Raw genomic sequence first — 20,659 nt, 5'->3', positions numbered from 1 at the left:
CATTTCGTATTTCGTATTTCATTATTTCTCTCTCTCTTCTCTCTCACCAAAAAAAAAAAAAAAAAAAAAGTAACAGGTGAACCATACTAGATTTGCATTTGTCCTTAGACAGAGTTACATAATCCCCAACTCTCTCTCTCCCTGGCCTTGAAGCTGAACAGCAGCGGCCCTTAGCTAGCGAGAGCATCACTCTTTTTGTTTCCCTTGTTTGTTTCCTTTGTTTCCCTTGGCTGGCTTTAATTGTTTACATGATTTGGCCCCTATAATGCACGATATTTTTCCTTAGAAGCCTTCTTTTAGAAATATACTTTTGTATCTTAAAAAGAAAAAACAGCAACAGTGCTAGTCCTTAACACAAAATTTGACCCAGCAGAGGGTTTAAAGAGCTGAATTTCAAATCTCAGCTCGGCTGTGTACTAGCTGTGGCAGAGAGGCTGGCTGGTCACTAGAGCTGACGGCCTCTGCTCAGAATGGTGAGAGTTGTTGCTGGGAAGTGGTTGTCCAGCCAGGCATTACATGAGCTCCTTTGCATCTAGGTGGAACCACGTGATTTGTGCTGGAAAATAAAATGTGAGAGGCAATGATGCATGTCACATCCTGACCTAGGAAGCTTCTGAGAATAGGATTTGCTTTCTCCACACTTTGGTCCCTCTGTGATGCTCTCCTGGGCCATGTGTTGAAGCCTTTTGATTCCTGGATTCCTGATTCATTGCTTGAAAAAGAGCCTCCCAGCAGGGATGGGGCTTACTTGATTTGAAGTATTTGAATTGTACTTTATTGGAGGAAGAAATACATGTCTAGTATGTTAAGTCACTGAGGTTTTAGGATTGCCTGATATAGTACTTAGCCTCTTGACTAAGACGCCGGCTGTGTGATCTTGGGTAGGTTACTTTACCCCTCCACGCCTCAGTTTCCTCATCTGTAGAATGGAGAGAAGAATACAGGCTACCTCATAGAGCTGTGAGATATAAATGGGGGTTATTTGTGTAAAACATTTAAAAGAGTGCTTGCCACCCTGTAGGCATTCAGAAAATCTTAGTTATTGTCATTTGTATCATGTCATTCTGTTTCATTAATAGAGCCAAAGCTAGTCTTTATAGAAATGAGACTTGGCCTATTTCTTCCCAAAATGTGGTCAGACCACAGAGCCAAATTAGGCAAAATGTAAAATCCCCCTCCAAAAATCCAAGTAAAAGTAGAAAATCTACCAAAAAAGTTTAGATAGAAAATCCTATCATATTTTAATTTGCTACAATTATCTAGATAATTGGCTAGGACTTTCTTGAAATAGCCATCCTGTCAGTATCTTATTTTACTGGGGCTAAACCTATCCAACCACCAAATTGATGGCCAATGGGGAAAAATACGGCGAATTCCACTGAAAATAGATACATCAGATTATTCTTTTCACTACTGGTCAGGCACAGTGCCGTGGTGGGGAGTGGCCATAGGGTTGACCATCTCTGGCGTCTGATACTCCTGTGACAGAGGCTGCATTTATGGGGCACAGAACCTCAGTGCTGAGAATTTTTCTCCTGTGCAGGGCAAGTCAGCGGCTGGGGCTCCTTGACTCTGTGTCTCTTCACACTCCACCCTGCCCCCATCCCCCGAAGCTTCCGTGGTCCCCAGTGGTACTGGTGGAGGTGGAGCCAGAGAACAGCCCTTTGGGAAGCATAGCCTGGCTGACATGCTCTCCTGGGTTGGGGGAAGACACAGGAAGAGGAGAGAGTGGGGACTTTGGAGCAGTCACACCCACAAAACTCCAGCAGTTTGTAGGAATCTGTCCTATAGGGCAAAATCTACCAGTTTCTCCCTATTATTTTATTTTATTTTATTTTTTGGCCGCACTTTGTGGCATGTGGGATCTTAGTTCCCCAACCAGGGTTCGAACCCGCGCCCCCTGCATTGAGAGCCCGCAGTCTTAACCAGTAGCCCGCCAGGGAAGTCCCCCAGTTTCTCCCTATTTAAGCTGTGTAAGAACTGTGATTATTTAAGCTCTGACCACCCTCCCACACCCCATACCTGACTCACTCTTTCTCTTTTCCCCACCAAGTTGATTTGAATCCGTATCCCTTCTTCATTGAATGTACTTCTCATTGCCTTGACTTAATTTAATTAAAAAATCAACTCTGGCTTTACTTAAACTCAAAAGGAACCCAGGAGTGGCTGGGCCCCTCCTTCTCAATCCATGATTTATTTATTTATTAAAGGAACACTCGGGGACCCTGGCCCTTCATCAGGACCCAAGTCACATGCCCTGTGTCTCTTCCATCCCGCACACTGATTTCTCTCCCCAGAAGGCGGCTCTGGAAGGAGGCTGTCAGCTCTGAGAAGGAAACCAAGCAGATAATCAGGAAATCAAGTATTCACCAGGAATGGGTATTTGGAGTGCAGCAAGTTCAATTTGCCAGATAATTTGCTTCCCACACTCAGCTTTACCTGCAGCACAATGAAATACATTTCAATCTAAAATTGCCTCCTAACTCCAATCAGCATTAATTTAATAATACATATTCAACAGATATAAACACTTCAAATGACTGGAAAATGAGTACAGATCCACATGTGTTTATGCTGATATCGGCGTCTAAATACGATTTCTATCAGTGATGGCAATGGAAATGTTTTTCCTCTTTATTCTCCTCTCCCAAATGTGAAAATGAAATCATTTGCAAGCTGCTAAGGGATTTACATATTGGCAGGGTTGAGAGACGTGTGGGATACTTTGCTTTTCTATGTGTTCATGAGGACTTTGTCTGCTGGTCCTTACTCTGGTCCGATGAATTTCTTCTCTAGTTGGAAAACAGTTCTGCCTCTTCTGGTCAGCCTCAAGAGGCTCAGCTTGATCATCAGTGGTGATTTTATTTCCTTCTTTGTGGAAGAAGAGGGAAAACTGAGGAAGCATTAGCATATTCTTACCACCTAGGCAAGAGGTCTATCCAAAAGCCTTTGGAACCAAGAGAACATCCAGAAATGGGCAGACTCCAAGGAGCCTTGCCCAGAGGTTACACTGACCTCCAGGCCTCAGGACATCCCCAAATGCAGCTCCCGCTCTGGGAAAAATGTAAAAGACTTAAAACTCCCAGGCAACTCAGATGGCTTTTTTGTTGTTGTTCAAAGAAAGAGTTTAGCAACTGAAAAAATAATGAAAAAGAAATTTGAGGCTTTAATACAAAAGCAAATGGTAATGATTGTGGCCAAAGGAGTTTTATATCCTTAATTCTTGTCACAGTATCATTTTCACAGGTTAAACATGTGAATTTGATACACATATAATGTACACATGTGTCAGCTTTATTTAACTCATTCATAAGGAAACAGATGAGATGATTACAAGGACAATTCAGAGCTTGGACATTTATATGAATTTTAAAATGTTAGCCCAAGTTTGCCAGGTTAGATACAAAAACTGGTTAATGTCCTATAGGGCAATAAAACCTTAAAACCTTAATGTTTGGGGGTATCTTTTGTACTGGACATAAATCTACAAGTTAACATGTAACTTTACAGTGTCTGAGCTCCAATCAAATGGTAAACAGCAATGTCAAACACAAGTAGTCTTCCAGAGAACTAAATAATCCCGAGTGGGCTTGTTAGGCAGTGCCTTGGTGTGCCATTGATTCAGAATGCCACTTTTCCCTGCCCCTCACCTTGTTTCCAACTGTCAGGTAATGATCAAAGCAGATTTGCAAGTGTTGGACCATAGTCACAATAGAACTTCATAGTCACTTTTTACGTTTCTTTTAACTATATCTCTCACAACGGGAGCTGCCCTTCCCTACCCCTGCCAATCACTTGCATGACCATCAGTTTCTTCCAGCGTCACTGGACTTAAGACTAGTTGGTCTTTTGTCCTGTTCCTCCTCACTCAGTCCTTTCTCTTGCTTCCTCCAACTCCGTGGTTCTTTCCATTCCCAATGTCAGTCTCACAAGATCATCAGGCGTTTGTGGTTTTTCCTATAACGGATTGGTCTCATGGTCATTAAACTCAGTATAGCACAGGGAGATCGGCTCAGTGCTTTGTGACCACCTAGAGGGGTGGGATATGGAGGGTGGGAGGGAGGGAGATGCAAGAGGGAGGAGATATGGGGATATATGTATATGTATAGCGGATTCACTTTGTTATAAAGCAGAAACTAACACACCATTGTAAAGCAATTTTATTCCAATAAAAATGTTAAAAAAAAAAAAAAGGTCTTGATAAACAAAATCCCATGGCAAAGATAGAAAGCAAAGACTGAATTTCCCTTGGGGGAGAAAAGAGTGGGGAAAACACTAAGGGTACTCAAGCATTAGAGATTGTTTTAGCTCTGCCACTGATACAGTTCCCACCCAGCAACAGTTCTGTCAGAGGTTCCTGGTTCTGGATAAGTTACAAGGACTTGGCTTTTTTAGGCCAATGGATCCATTCAGGCAGCACCAACCGTTTCTCTTCCCTGTTTATCAGACATACACCTTCTTGAACAATCCTTGGACTAGAAACTGCTTTGAAAATTCCAGTTTTCAGTGAGAAACTTGGTAAGATGCATTGTTTTTCTTTCACCAAACTTTGTGTTTGTTTTCATGGATATATAATTATTATTAACCACTTTGCCTGTTTATTCAGGCACATACCTCAATTGCAGTACTGAGTTCTAATATTCTAAGAAAAAAAATGTGTTCGAAGCTGACGTTTCATTGGGTTTCTCACAGCATCTAAGATGTGGAATGCCTTTGCTTGGTGTAAATCATTAAAGACATTTCCTGCCTTCAACTGGAGTTAGTAAGTGCAGAATTTGTTTACTTTTAAAATAGATCAGAGACATGGAAAGTATGTGGAGCTTGAGGTTGGAAGACCTGGGCTGTCCTCTGAGGAATGTTATAGGTCTCTGTGTGGCCTTGGGCAAGCTCTACAGATCCAGAGTGAGGAAGTCACCCTTGCCTTGAGCCGTGAGTCATACTGGGAGATAGTGATAGTGTGTGTGTGTGTTATGTGTGTGTGTGTGTTTGTGGGGGCGGTGGGTAGTTGGAGGGCTGGGGCAGCATGGAAACTCATTCTCCTGTTTCTCAGTACATGGCTTGTTTGAGTGTTTGCACATTATACCTAGAACAATATAATCAAGGGTCATCCTGAACTTTATTTTTTTGCAACACGCCTAAAGGATACAATAGTTTTCATCATTGACAGAGCTGCATTTTGCTGACAGATTTGCAAAGGCTCTGGGAGTGGGCAGTGGGTGTTCCCTCAGCCCATGAATACTCACTTCATTGTGGACAGTCTGCTGGAGGGAGCTACCCTACACCCCTCCCTGTGAATTCTGATAGCCCCCAACCCCATGAATAAGGGGGCTAGGAAGAGGCCTGTGGACTCATTTCAGAGAGCCCCCGAGGGTCCCGGACTAGATGCATATTTGTGTTTGTTGTCAGGAGCTCCGACAATTGGGATGCCCAGTTCCCACAGTGGATTTGTTTCCCTTTAGAGAAGTGGCCGGCAGGGGATGTTGATGTGCTCACAGAGTCACCCACAGTCTGTGTCACCCACATTTCCCATCCTACGCAGCACTCACCACTGATGGCCTCTGATGCAGGTGTTACAACACAGGAGGCTTCCCCCTTTGAGTGCATTGCATGTATTTCATTCGAGGGCCCAGTGCATCCCCCAGAGGTGTGAATCTGTCACCCGGGTCATGGTTCCTAGCACTTGCTCAGCTCAAGGACCTGAAGCTCATATTTGGACTCTATAACATTAGCCTCATCCACCTCTGCCCTGTGTTTCCTGCTATTTGATCACTTCGTTCATCCTGGAGATTCGGAGTTCTGGCTCTTGACTAACTTTTGGCCCACATGGTACGAGGTTGCCTGCCATTTCTCTGCAGCTGCATCTCTTCTATGGGTTACGGGGTACACATATCTCATGTATGGGATGCATAGGCTTTTAGAATTGGTACAGTTGGGCTTGTCATGTCTTAGGAGTTCTGTGATCTTTTGAGACTTCTCATGAGAGGTGAGTGCAGGCTGCCAGGGAGAGCAATGCCTCTCAAGTTGTCTGTGCTGATGGGCCAGCTGTGTTCTTAAAATTTCTAATCCATTGCGGATTAGGCTAACACACTTCTAAAATACAGTAAAAATAAAGAATGAAATTACAAATATACAAAACACAAGTTCTCTTTTTAAAATTGAGATGTAGTTGATGTAAAATATTATGTAAGTTACTGGTATACAACATAGTGCTTCACAATTTTTAAAGGTTATACTCCAGTTATAGTTATTATAAAATATTGGCTATATTCCCTGTGTTGTACAGTATATCCTTGTAGCTTATTTATTTTATGCATAATGGTTAGCACCTCTTAATTCCTTACCCTTATCTTGCCCTTCCCCCCTCCCTCTACCCACTGGTAGCCACTAGTTTGTTCTCTGTATCTGTGAGTCTGTTTCCTTTTTGTTATATTCACTAGTTTGTTTTATTTTTTAAATTCTACACAGAAGTGATCTCATACAGCATTTGTCTTTCTCTGTCTGACTTATTTCACTTAGCATAATACACTCTGAGTCCATCCATGTTGTTGCAGGTGGCAAGATTTTATTCTTTATTATGGCTGAGTAGTATTCCATTGTGTGTGTGTGTGTTTGCGTGCGTGTATACATATATATATATATATATATATATATATATATATATATATATATATATACACGCACACACACATACATATACAACATCTTCTTTATCCACTCATTGGTTGATGGACACTTAGGGCTTCCATATCTTGGCAATTGTAAATAATGCTGCTATGAGCATTGGGGTACATGTGTGTTTTTGAGTTAGTGTTTTCATTTTTTGTGGATATATACGCAGGAATTGCTGGGTCATATGGTAGGTACTTCTATTTTTAGTTTTTTTGGAAACCTTCATACTGCTTTCCACAGTGGCTGCCCCAATTTACATTCTCACCAACAGTGTACGAGGGTTCCCGTTCCTCCACATTCTCACCAACATTTGATATTTGCGGTCTTTTAGATGATAGCTATTTGATAGGTAGGAGGTGATATCTCATTGTAGTTTTAATTTGCATTTCTCCAATAACTAACAGTGTTGAGCAGCTTTTCATGTTCCTGTTGGTCATCTGGATGTCTTCTCTGGAAAAATGTCTCTTCAGGTCTCCTGCCCAATTTTTTTTTAGCTTTTTTTTTTTTTTAGGTTACATTTAGACAATTTGAAATGCATCCTCTTTATTTATTTATTCATTTATATATGGCTGTGTTAGGTCTTTGTTTCTGTGCTAGGGCTTTCTCTAGTTGCGGCAAGTGGGGGCCACTCCTCATCACGGTGCGCGGGCCTCTCACTATCACGGCCTCTCTTGTTGCGGAGCACAGGCTCCAGATGCGCAGGCTCAGTAATTGTGGCTCATGGGCCTAGCTGCTCCGCAGCATGTGGGATCTTCCCAGACCAGGGCTCAAACCCATGTCCCCTGCATTGGCAGGCAGATTCTCAACCACTGCGCCACCAGGGAAGCCCCTCTCCTGCCCATTTTTTTATTGGGTTGTTTTTTAAAAAATGTTGAGTCGTATGAGCTGTTTGTATATTTTGGATGTTAACCCCTTATCGGTCATATGATTAGCAAATATTTTCTCCCGTTCAGTAGGTTGTCTTTTTGTTTTGTTGATGATTTCCTTTGCCCTGCAAAAGCTTTTAAGTCTAATTAGGTCCCATTTGTTTATTTTTACTTTTGTTTCCTTTGCTTTAGGTGACAGATCCAAAAAAATATTGGAGTGATTTATGTCAAAGAGTGTTCTGCCTGTGTTTTCTTCAAGGAGTTTTATGGTTTCCAATCTTACATTTAGGTCTTTAATCTATTTTGAGTTTATTTCTGTATATGGTGTAAGAAAATGTTTTAATTTCATTCTTTAAACTGCGTCCAGTTTTCCCAGTACCACTTATTGAAGAGACTGCCTTTTTGCCATTTTGTATCTTTGCCTCCTTTTTTATAGATTAATTGACCATAAATCTGTGGGTTTATTTCTGGGCTCTCTTTTTTGTTCCATTGATCTATGTGTCTGTTTCTGTGCCAGTATCTTACCGTTTTGATTACTGTAGCTTTACAATATAGTCTGAAGTCAGGGAGCTTGATTCCTCTAGGTCTGTTCTACTTTCTCAAGATTGTTTTGGCTATTTGCAGTTTTTTTTGTGTTTCTGTACAAATTTTAAAATTATTTGTTCTAGTTCTGTGAAAAATGCCCTTGGTATTTTGGTAGTGGTTGCTTTGAACCTGTAGATTGCCTTGGGTAGTATGGTCATTTTAGCAATGTAAATTCTTCCAATCCAAGAACGTGGTATATCTTTCCACCTTTTTGTGTCATCTTCGGTTTCTTTCATCAGTATCTCATAGTTTTCTGAATACAGATCTTTCTTCTCCTTGGGTGGGTTTATTCCTAGGTATTTTATTCTTCTTGATGTGATGGTAAATAGGATTGTTTCCTTACTTTCTCTTTCTGATAGTTTGTTGTTGGTGTATAGAATTGCAGTAGATTTCTGTGTATTAATTTTGTATCCTGCAACTTTACCGAATTCATCGATGAGCTCTAGTAGTTTTATAGTGGTGTCTTTAGAGTTTTCTATGTATATTATCATGTCATCTGCAAACAGTGACAGTTTTACTTCTTCCTTTCCAATTCAGATTCCTTTTATTTCTTTTTGCCCTCTGATTGCTGTGGCTAGGACTTCCAAAACTATATTGAAAATAAAAGTGGCGAGAGTGGGCATCCTTGTCTTGTTCCTGATTTTAGAGGAAATGCTTTTACTTTTCACCATTGAGTGATGTTAGCTGTGGGTTTGTCATATGTGGCCTTTATTATGTTGAAGTATGTTCCCTTAATAACCACTTTCTGGAGAGTTATTTTTTTTTAATCATAAATGGATGTTGAATTTTGTCTCAACAGACGCAGACTTTTTCTGTGTCTATTGAGTTGATCATATGATTTTTATTCTTCCATTTGTTAATGTGGTGTATCACATTGATTGATTTGCAGACATTGAAAAATCCTTGCATCCCTGGGATCAACCCACTTGATCATGGTGTATGATATTTTTAATGTATTGTTGAATTCAGTTTGGAGGATTTTTGCATGTATGTTCATCAGTGATATTGACCTGTAATTTTCTTTTTTGTGTGATGTCTTTGTCTGGTTTTTGTATCAGGGTGGTGCTTGCCTCTTAGAACGAGTGCAGATGCATTCCTTCCTCTGCAGTTTTTTGAGAAGTTTGAATAGTTTGAGAAGAATAGGTGTTAACTCTTCTAATATTTGGTAGAATTCACCTGTGAAGCCATCTGGTCCTGGACTTTTGTTTGTTGGGAGTTTTTTAGTTAGTGATTCAGTTTCATTGCTGGTAGTTGGTCTGTTCATGTTTTCCATTTCTTCCTGGTTCAATCTTCAGAAATTGTGCATTTCTAAGAATTTGTGCATTTCTTCTAGGTTGTCCATTTTATTGGCATATAGTTGTTCATAGCAGTCTCTTATGATCTTTTGTTTTAATATTTCTGTGGTGTTGGTTGTAACTTCTTTTTCATTTCTGATTTTATTGATTTTGGCCCATCTCTTTTTTCTCTTGATGAGTGTGGCTAAAGGTTTCTCAATTTTGTTTATCTTTTCGAAGAACCAACTCTTAGTTTCATTCATCTTTTCTGTTGTTTTTTTTCAGTCTCTATTTCATTCATTTCTACTCTGATCTTTATGATTTCTTTCCTTCTACTAACTTTAGGTTTTCTTTGTTCTTTTTCTAGTTCCTTTAGATGTAAGGTTAGGTTGTTGTTTTTTTTTTAATTAATTTATTTTATTTTATTTATTTTTGGCTGCGTTGGGTCTTCATTGCTGTGTGCAGGCTTTCTCTAGTTGTGGCGAGCAGGGGCTACTCTTCATTGCGGTGCGCAGGCTTCTCATTGTGGTGGCTTCTGTTGTTGTGGAGCATGGGCTCTAGTCACATGGGCTTCAGTATTTGTGGCACACAGGCTCAGTAGTTGTGGCTCACAGGGTCTAGAGCACAGGCTCAGTAGTTGTGGCGCACGGGCTTAGTTGCTCCATGGCATGTGAGATCTTCCCGGACTAGGGCTCGAACCCATGTCCCCTGCATTGGCAGGCAGATTCTTAACCACTGCGCTACCAGGGAAGCCCGGTTAGGTTGTTTTATTTGAAATTTTTCTTGTTTCCTGAGGTACAATCTCCCTTTTTATGTTATTATATTCAATAAATATAAAATTGTTCTGTCAAATCTCTATGAAGTTTCGGAATGCTTTTTTCTCAATTTCAGTACTTGCTGTAGAGTAGTAACAAGCAACTCACAGACCAGCACTGTTGATGGCCCACAGTTTGAGTAATACTGACTGAGAGCCTGTGTAGGAAGGTTTCCAGCCCAGTGTGTATATGTCCTTTTTATGGTGGGGGGTGAAGAGGGTCTGTAGTTCTGATCATATTCTTAAAGCTATACATGCCTCCCTCCTACTTATTCCCTCCCAAATGGTTAGGATCCACATTTAGAGAGTCTGTTCTGTGCAGCTGGCATGTAGGAAGATATTCTTGTACATAAAAATGAATCAAAGCTTGAGGACTCTTGGGTTCCCTTGGGATCTTTTTGTAATAATAAAAATAAAAGACCTTCACCATCCAACACAATCTTGATTTTAAGTTAACCATTACAGTATTTTTGGTGAACCTTTGATTTTCCTAGCCATGATGGAGTTACCTTACTCATAACAAATGACTTCAGTCTGTACACTGAGGCATCAATTTAATAGCCCCTTAAACGAAGGAAGCAGGAATGTAGATGCAGCAGATGATCTAAGTCATTCTGTGTTTTCCCAACATGCCAGTTTGAGAAGCTTTGAAAAGTATAGATATTTAAATGTAAAGACATCTGTATAGGGGATGATTACCTTAAAATAAAAATAAGGAAGCCAGTGACCTCAGCTAAGTGCCTCAGATAATAACCCAGATACAACATGAAAGGGAGTAAAAAAGGGAGGGGAGGAGAGAAAAAAGGAGAAGCAAGAATCTGAAAGTTTGTAACAGTGGATGCCCACTGAAGGAGATAGATTTGAGCAGTCAGTGCCAATCTTTACGTTCAGAAGCATTTACATTTTTAACTACATCAGAATCAATTAAATTCCTTTTTACTCTAAGTAGTACTTCCATAATGGTTAAAAAATAATGCATCATAGCATTAACTACTTTAAGCGTATCTGCTCATTGCCTGAAATTACTGCATCAGTCAAGAAGATTGCAACTGGCTTGCTGTATAGACCATTTAAATGGAGAGATAATACCATTATCTGAAAAAAAAAAACTCACATAAAAGGAGCTACTACAAAGATTAAATTGTACAAGGAATTTGGGGGTATCATCAGAGAGAACTGTCTAGTTTGATGCATTGCAGGAAGAGTTGATTTTCTCTAACTAGCCTAATACTTATTAATACTGGAGTATATGATGCTTGCATTGTTAGTGCCCTCACCAAAATGATAACCTTTTTCTCACTTAGAGAAATGATATGATAGAACTGATGCAATAAATTGATACAATGGAGTAAAAGGGGTTACACATTGAAGTTGCCAATTATTACAGGGTATCAGAATTGCCTGGAGTGCTTGTTAATAATGTAGATTCCGGGGTCCCAAACTGAGATCTGAGTACACAGATCCGGGGCAGTGTCAACTGCCATCACAAACACACCAGGTGAGTGTAACACAGGTGTTTCCTAGAACACATTTTCAAAATTGCTGTGACTTCCTTAGTATGTGAATGCAGAAATGGAGATACCTTAGCTGTGTGACCTTGACGAGGTCGTTTAAATTCTAAGATGTAGAACCAATGCTGGAACTCAGGGATGCGGTCCCACACGCGTGCTGCTTTAGAACTATCTGGGTCTCTGGATGACTCGCAGCCCTATACGATACCTTGGAAGCAAGCACATCTTTATCAATATACAACTGGAAGGATTTTGCCGATACCAGGGATGACCCAAATAAGAAAAGTTCCTAGTAGATCAATCAAGGTTGCTTCTAAGGTTTTACTTTAGTTTCACCATATCCAGTGATTGCCTTGGATCTCCATAACCTCAGACACAGCCTGAGGACCTCGAGGAGAGGTGCAGACAGCCTCTCTTTTAGCTCTAGATGAGGAATCTAGAAATCACAAGAGGAGGTATAAAAACTAGAGTTCATACCCAGTCCAGTTACCAACATATGAAAAAAGACTCAGAAGAAATTCTCTTTTGCACCATCCCAACAGCGATTCTCTGACACCCACTGGGTGCCTTATATCTCTATTCAGTTCCAACACCAAGTACTCAGAGTTGGCACAGACCACACAGATTAAGGGTTCAGTCCCACAAGACTGCCCCTACTTCAGATGCTAGCCCTAAGGCCTAGATGTCCCCAAGCCACCTACACTTTTGCTGAGCCAGCTGGAAATTTGGGAGTTTCCGTGACTCCCTTTTAGACTTGATAATTTGTTAGAACAACTGACAGAACCCAGGAAAGAGCTGTACTATGACTATAGTTTTATTGTAAAGGATACAACTCAGGAACAGTCAAATAGAAGAGATGTAGAGGACAGGCACGGGAGTTGAAGCTTCCATGCCCTTTCCAGGTATGCACCCGCTCAGCATATCAATGTGTTTGCCCTCCTGGAAGCTCTCTGAGCCTCAGAGTTTCAGAGTTTTTATTGAGGTTTCATCACATAGGCATGATTGATGAAATCATTGGTCACGTGATTGAACTCCATGCCCAGTCCCTCTCCCCTCCCCAGAGACTGAGGGATGGAGCTAAAAAGTTCCCACTCTTTAATCCTGTTTGGTCTGTCTGTTGCCAGTCCCCAGTCTGAGGCTACCTAGGGGCCTGGCTGTGAGTTATCTCATGAGCATATGGTCCAAGAGGGCTTCTTGTAAATAACAACACACCTACCACTCAAGAAATCCCAAGGGTTTTAGGTGCTCTGTGCCAGGTACTGTGGACAAAGACCAAACATGTTTCTTTTTAGATTACATCTTTCAATTTTGTTTTGAATGAATTGTCAGAGAAGGCCGTTTGAATAATCTGCAGTACTGTGAAAGGAGACCTTTACTCTCTGGGTCTGGGCTGTGATATGGAGCAATATTAAAAATGATTATGCATGCAGTGTGCGTGTGTTATTATTAAAAATGATGAGAAGCAAGATGATTTTATAGATTATTTTGTAACTGCTTAAGTGCTATTATGATGTATAAGAAAGAAGAGATTTATATAGGATGGTACATTTCCTTGTTAAAAAAATAGGCTGTAGTAATAAATAACATCCAGTGACACTTTACAATTTATAATGTACTTTCATGGGCATCTTAATAAGCTGATAACATTATAAAACACGCCTTTGGACCCGTCTCCGTGCTGTGTGCTGATGTGCACGCTAACTCTGGCTTCTCTTCTATGCATCGTAACTCTACTAGGTAGGCACTGTTACTATCCCCATTTTTGCTAATGAGGAAACCAAGGTGTATACAAGGTTAAATAGCTTGCTCAAGGTCATGAATTAGTATTAGCATCAGAACTTAAAACCGGAGTCCTGCATTCTACTTAGGACCCCTACACTATAGCCTGAAAGTAGAGGAGAGAACCCTAGACTAATAACCAGGATGGCCTGGTTTCTTGTCCTGGTCAAACAGACTTGCTATTTGACCTTGGGCAGTTTACTTTTTAACCTCCAATTTCTCCTTTTACCTTGTTTATTGTGGGGGTGGGTTGGGATAGACGCTGTCTGACACGTTGAGTTTTGCTGTTTGTGATCTGATGCCTGAGCTTGGCTTCTGTTCTTGTCTCATCCCTTGCATTATGGGAAGGGACATTTGTAAATCTGGGCGCTTGGAGGATGAGGGGCAGCCCCCTTGAGAAATTCTAGGGCCAGTGCCTTCATCTCCTTTAATGCTGTAATTTCTAGTTCTGGCATTGCCAACCTATTTATTTTCTCTGCTTTTCTCTGAATATAAATGGCGACCATTTCACAGAGCTATATGCACAGTGTAAATGCAAATATCAAAATAAACAGCATCCTGGGAAAACACCTTAAAAACCCATAGACTTAATATTGCTTATATTTTTCTCATGAATGATTGAAATCTAGGAGTATCTGGCTGGCGGTCTTTTTTCCCCCTCCTGTGCTTGCAGAGCGTAAACTTGCTCACGTCTGTCTGAGGTTTTACTTTCTCGCTCTTACTTCCCAACAGGGCTGATCTTAGTTAAGTGACTTAACAACTCTGCACCTCAATTTCTTTATGTGTCCCATGACAGTAACATCCACCGCACGGGATTACCGGAAGGATAAAATGAAAGAACTTGTGGGCTACTTGCTAAATGTTATTGGCTTAACTCCAGTTTGAACCTGAGTCCCCCATTACTGTCCTCTTTGCCCTTTTTCCTCCTCAGCTGTGCACGAATCCAGTGTATAGCGAGGTCTCAGGTAGCCTGCTGGATAGGAAGGCACCTCGCACTTGCTATTGCTTGTTTTATTTTCATATCTTCCCCTACATGTCTCCTGTTTAGAGATAGAAAGGAATAATCTTGAGGCTTGGCAGATAATTCTCCCCCCTCAGTGTATCAGATAGACTTTATCTCCATCTCAGAACCTTTCCCAGAGCCATGCGATGGCTTCGGGAATAATATTGAGTTCTCAAGAGCCCTGATTAAAGATCCTAAATCATCTGCTCTTATGGTTAGTGTGACCTGAGGAGAGCCTCAAGCATGGGCCACAAATCTGCATGGGCCTCCAGGACCTCACCTTCCTCGTGGTGTGTCTGTGTACCGTGGCAGATAGGAGGCAGCCAGGAGCACCCTTGCTGATGCTTCGTAGTGAGATATCATGGTCTAGTAAGTATTTGGATTTTGAAGGTAGACTTCCTGAAATCAGGCCCTGGCCTTGCCACTGTCTGGCTTAGTAATCTTTGGCCACTTACTTAACTTTCCTCTGGCTCAGTTTCGTGATCTGTGCCATGGATTCAATAATAGCTGTCTCATAGCTCATGGCCAGAGTGTCTGACACATAGGAGACAACATGTGTTGTGTATTACTCTGAGTATATGACTTGATGTAATAAAGGAAACACATTTCCCTATTACTCTTGATACTTTGTTATTGATCCTATGATGAAGGTAACATTATCAAGAATCAGGAAACTGTGGCAACATTAAATTTTGTAAAAAGCTTTATTTACATCAGAGTTTTTAAAAGGGTGGGGATTAAAAGAGATGATTTTGGATGATATGAGGACAGGCTTTATTTTTCTTACTAATTTTGAATTAATTTTAATATACTTGGAAAATAGAAATAACATATTGAGTCTGCCAGTCTGTGGGTTTGCTGGGGATGAGACCAAAGCCTGGGATGGGAGAAGAAGACTCAATGTATGTGAAGAACCAGAAGAGTCTCCTTTGGAGAATTTCAGAGTATGAGACGTTCTTCATCTAAATCTGTGGCTTTCTGAGTGCTTTGAGCAAATACAAGGTACAAAAGAGGCATGGATTTTCATTGACTTGTAATGAGATGAGATTGCAGGTAAGAACTGGTATTTTAGAGTAATTTTGAAAAACACTTTGAGATGAAAAATGCCATCTGTATGACATAAGGCAAAAAAAACTAAGTTTATTAGTGTTATGTAGGGTTTCAGTGACGGCGAACAGCGATCCTTCTCCCAAGCCTGGTTCTCAGTTCACTTAATGGTGAATACGTCTAAGTAGAATCGCCTTTATTATTGCTAACAGCCTGCCCAAGAGTAGAAACTGCTATTTCAAAGGGGCTAATACTGCAGCCGTGACTGACTAATAGACAGAGAGGAGCTACAGTGCAGAGTGCTGTCTACGTTTACTACTTGTCTTTAATCTATTCTCCAGATTATGGCTTAGTTGTGGGCTTGACATGATGTACTGAAGGAACAGCCACCAAGAGAATCCCATCCATTGTGTCTTTTGAGGGTTATGACATAAATATAGAGAGCATGAGGGACGCTGAGTTCTATTTTAAGTTCTGTCTCTTTCTAAATGTCTGATTTTGAGTGAGTCATTTATATTGTCCCGGCTTCAGTGCTTAAGTAGGATAGTTCTGACCTGAAACAGACTGCCATTTATTGCTCCGGCAAAAAATGGGTTTATTCAGGATCATCAAACAATTTCAGTTCAGGGTCTGCAACCATGGTGATCCGCCCGCAATTCCCTAGCAAAAGTGGAGAGGAGAACTCTTTTATAGAGGCAAAAGGATAGTAAACCCGGAGTCCGTGGCTTTTCATTGGCTGAATTGTGACAGACTCTCATTGGCAGAGCTCTTGCCAGGAAGGAAAGGGGAGCCCCTCTCCTTCCTGTTCGTCTCTGCTCTCCTTGTAGGTCATGAGAGGGCCCCTTCTGGCCTCCGGACTCTATTTTAATTGAGGTTTCTGTTTATTAATTTTTACAGTAGTAAAAAGTAGCCAAGAGTTGAGTCATCGATTGGTTTATCTTCGCTCCAGTTTGGATGGTGGGGATTTTTTTTTTTTTCTGGCCCTCACAATATTTTAAATATGAGGAAATTTCACATAAAACATCTGGAAACCCTTCTTCTATTTGAAGCTTGGAAGATCCTATGACCTTGATCCTGTATTCTTACAAGGCAAATATCCACTGGAGCTGAGTGGCTGTTTCCTCCTTGATATGGACTGGTCCCCACCAGTCCTCTGATTGATTCAGTTGTAGCATCTGCCTCGCCTCTCTAGGCATGTGTGCTTGTGACTCACAGCAGTCTCTCTTGGCTGCTCAGATGTTTTCGTTTCTATCTCCTTGGCTACTTCCAGAGTAGACTGGGTTTGCCAGAGAAACAGTTTCTGGATAAAGTGCTTGTAATAACTTGTCAGAATTTTCCACATGTATGGTATTGATCTTCGTAATTATGGCCATGAACTTTAAGTTCATTTAGGTTTTGTTTACCCTTTTAAATCTGGAATTAATTCCCAAATCACAAAATTGAGTTGCCATTTTGAAATGATTGGTTTGATGTAACTTAGAAATAAGACCCAAGCTTCCTTTATTGTCTTAAATTATCAAGGGGATTAGAGATAACTTAAAATGAGCGGGGGGGGGGGGGTGGGGGGGGCGGGGAGGGAAGTCCTGGCATTCACAGTTATTTGCTATTGTGTAATCTACCACCTCTCCATCTGTAGGAAGTCCAGGGAATTGTAACTGCTGGGGGGAAAGGCATCAGGTAGGAGAGAAACCTAACATATAAGAAAAAAAATAATATAAAAGCATTGATTAATAATGTGGTATTATTATTACATATAATAACAGAGAGGCTTTTAAAAAATTGCTGTGAAGAGGTATGGCACCCACCATATTCTCAACATTAATTTCAAGGTCCTGAAATTTAGGCAGTATGCCATATTTTACAGAGATTTTTTTCCAGAAATTATTTAACAGTTTTAGGATTCACAAGGGAAGAGTTTAATATCTGCCAAACTCCCTATTGTGATACGTATTTTTTCTCAGCTTCATATGTGACTTCCCTCATCTGACATTTTTTAGAGAGTCTGTGTAGCTTGTGGGAAAATAATCATCAGATTGGATGTCAAGTAGAACCTAGCCCCAAGTCCTGGCTCTAATGCTTGCTAGGATCACCAAAAAAAAAAAAAAGTCAGTTCTTGAGATGCTCAGGAGGTTGCGTTTCCTCATCTGTGAAGAGAAGTAATGGGACTTACTCTCCGGGGAGGCCATGAAGACCAAAAGAAACAGTCTTCCTAAATCACCCAGCACAGCATCTGTTATAAAATAAATGCATCATAAATGTTCTGTGTTTTGTTGATGGCACAGAAAATAATTACTAGGACCTGAACACTCCTTCACTCCTGACAACTCTTAAGAAGTCGTCTTGTCTTACTTAAATAAATAGTTGTACTATTGTCTCTTTCTTTAAGAGAAACCCATGATACCTAATAAAAATGGATTAGTGCTGTTTTCTTCTCACCCCTAGTACATCATCAAGATTTATGAGCAGATGTGTACTGCCTTTATCCTTGCATCTGAACTATATTCTGCCATGCAACAGTCCCACTTATTCCAGAGTGAAACATTTAGCAGACACTCACTGCTCATATTCAGTTATTTTCTGTTTACAAGGTTCGGTGTTAACTCATCTGATCCCACGCGGCGCTTATAATATCGGGGACGTGTGAGGTGCTTGTTTTGTTGAGGGTATTGGTGAGAGTGCCTGTGGTACCGGACGTTCTTACGAAGTTGTATGATATCGTGTAGGCAAAAGAGCTGCTTGGCTGTGTCTCCCACTTTCCATCTGGTTGTTTTAGTGTCTGATAATTTGAGGTTACCCCAATATTCTCAGTTGCTATGAGGATTGAGCATTTGGTAAATCACTGTGCTATAGTTATGTAAGCTCTTAACATCCTAAACCAAAAGAGTCAGAAGTCCTTTAAGAAATGAAAATCAAGTATGTTTTTCCCTTTGAGACTTAACGGCCCGACACTTTGGAGTAAAAGATGCAGAGAAAGGAAACCCAACTCCGGAGGAAAATACACCAAAGCACATGAAATCCACTTGAGTGCAAATCAACACTTTTAACTTTAGCCTTCTAAGTTACTGCTTGGTATCTTACTCAACTTGATTCCTAACTTGCTTAAAGAAGAAAAAAAGTGAAAGTGAAACATCTATAAAGGCAAAATCGAATCATTCCCTCTTGGTTTGGATTCAAAGGAAGGTTACATATTTAAATAATTCTTTTTTCTGTAGAATTATTGAAGGTATTTCTTTTTACTTTCTTTGCTTCTTCCTTTATTTTTAAAACTTTTCCTTACCCTTTGTGTTGGTTGTATTTATTATAGGCATCACATAGCTAGCTATTATTCCATCTTTAATAAAAGGATACAGCCATTTAACACTATTGTGATATATTGTCTTATTTCCTCTGTATTCTTTTAAGTCTATTATCACTTCTTTTTTTGCATTTTCTTTAGTCTTCCTATCTTTGCATTTATAAGATTGATGGATACTTTTTGTTCTCTGCTAATTTGAGATTTCACCTATATATTTTAATTTTGTATTGATTACCTTCATATTGTAACTGTCATATTTAAACCTATTTCAAACCTCCTACTTTTGTTAGCATTTTATCTTGAAAATTTTTAGGCATCTACTACAGTAGAAAGAATTTTACGGTGAGCATCTATATACTGTTTACCTAGATTCTACAATTAACTTTTTATTCAAGTAACTTTGTCAATTAAGACATTCCTTTTTGAAAATTTATTTGCTGTTTGCAAGAGTGTTTGAACATCTTCATTAACTAAAATAAGTGCATTCAAGCTTTTTAAAGCCCTGACAAAAAGAGGTGGTTGAGCTAACATGTACCCCCCTCATTGAATTTATAGAGGGAAACTTCTAAGGGCCATGAGATCCAGCCTATCTGTACAGCGACCTCCAGGATACTTCACTAGCCCAACACTGGGCCTTCTGAAGTAGTATCAATTTGATTAACAGAGAGAGCTTCTCAAATTTTCAGTGTCTGATGTTAAATTTGTTTATCAGATGCAATTGGATGTCATCTGCTATCATTTTCAGAAAAATGGGTAATTGATCTAGCTGTTTACCTTGATAAATTTTCCAAAAATTTTTAATTTTTAAATAAATTTACAGATGGTAAAGTCTCAACCTGTTTTTTTTTTTGATTATTTGTTGCTTAGAAATCTCCTTTTCCTAATAAGTTTGAACTGATTCTACTCATTTAATTTCTCCTAAAAGCATCAACATTGGTGTATTTTAAGTGGAAAATATTTTAAATTATTATTATTATTACATCTACATTATAAACCCCAGAACCTGGAATTCATCAAACTGTAAAATAAAAGCATCTGGTTTCAAAATATTGAAACATACACACACAGGTGCTCAAATGAAACAAACAGAATTCTAATATGAAAATCATGGAGAAAAATAATTAACCTGTCAAGTGTTACAAACAGCATCAAAATTAAATGTATTTTATAATCAGGTACTATGGCATCCCATTGTCAAAATGATGACAAAAATATAAAATACATATAAACTCAGGAAAGTTGTAGATGGCTGTCCCAATAGATCATCTGTACTAAAATTAATAAAATAAATGCCTAAGGACCTTAAACAGATGTAAGGATATACATAAATGTAAAACTCCTGGGTCTGCAAGGTCATGATGTATTGCAGATTATTATTCTGGGCCAAAGGTAGACTTGTTTTTTCTCTGTGGCCTTTATACTATGTTTGAACATAGCTTATACAACATCTTTGAACAATGGCTGGACTTGGCAGAAATATATTCTTTGTTGAAGTCAAAGAAAAAATTGTCAGAGAAATGGTCATAAATCAAGTCTCTTCCATCTTTCTTCCATTCCAAACCCTCCTTCAACTACTATTATATCTGTCCTGTTCTTTACAGGCAAAAGGCTTGAAAGTATTGTCGGTATTTTTTGTCTTACTTCCTCATCTTGTATTTATTCCTCCTCAACCTGTTACTAATCTAGATTTTGCATCCTAAAACCACTGAAACTGGTCTTCTATGTCATCGTTGAAACTGGTCTTCTAATTGGGTACCACTGTATCAATTGACAGTTTCCATTTCTAATCTGGCTTGAACTATCTACAGCATTCTAT

This window comes from Balaenoptera musculus, chromosome 11, assembly GCF_009873245.2.
Source record: "Balaenoptera musculus isolate JJ_BM4_2016_0621 chromosome 11, mBalMus1.pri.v3, whole genome shotgun sequence".
Classification (NCBI taxonomy): domain Eukaryota; kingdom Metazoa; phylum Chordata; class Mammalia; order Artiodactyla; family Balaenopteridae; genus Balaenoptera; species Balaenoptera musculus.
The sequence above is the reverse complement of the archived record's forward strand: the minus strand, read 5'-3'. Positions refer to the sequence as shown.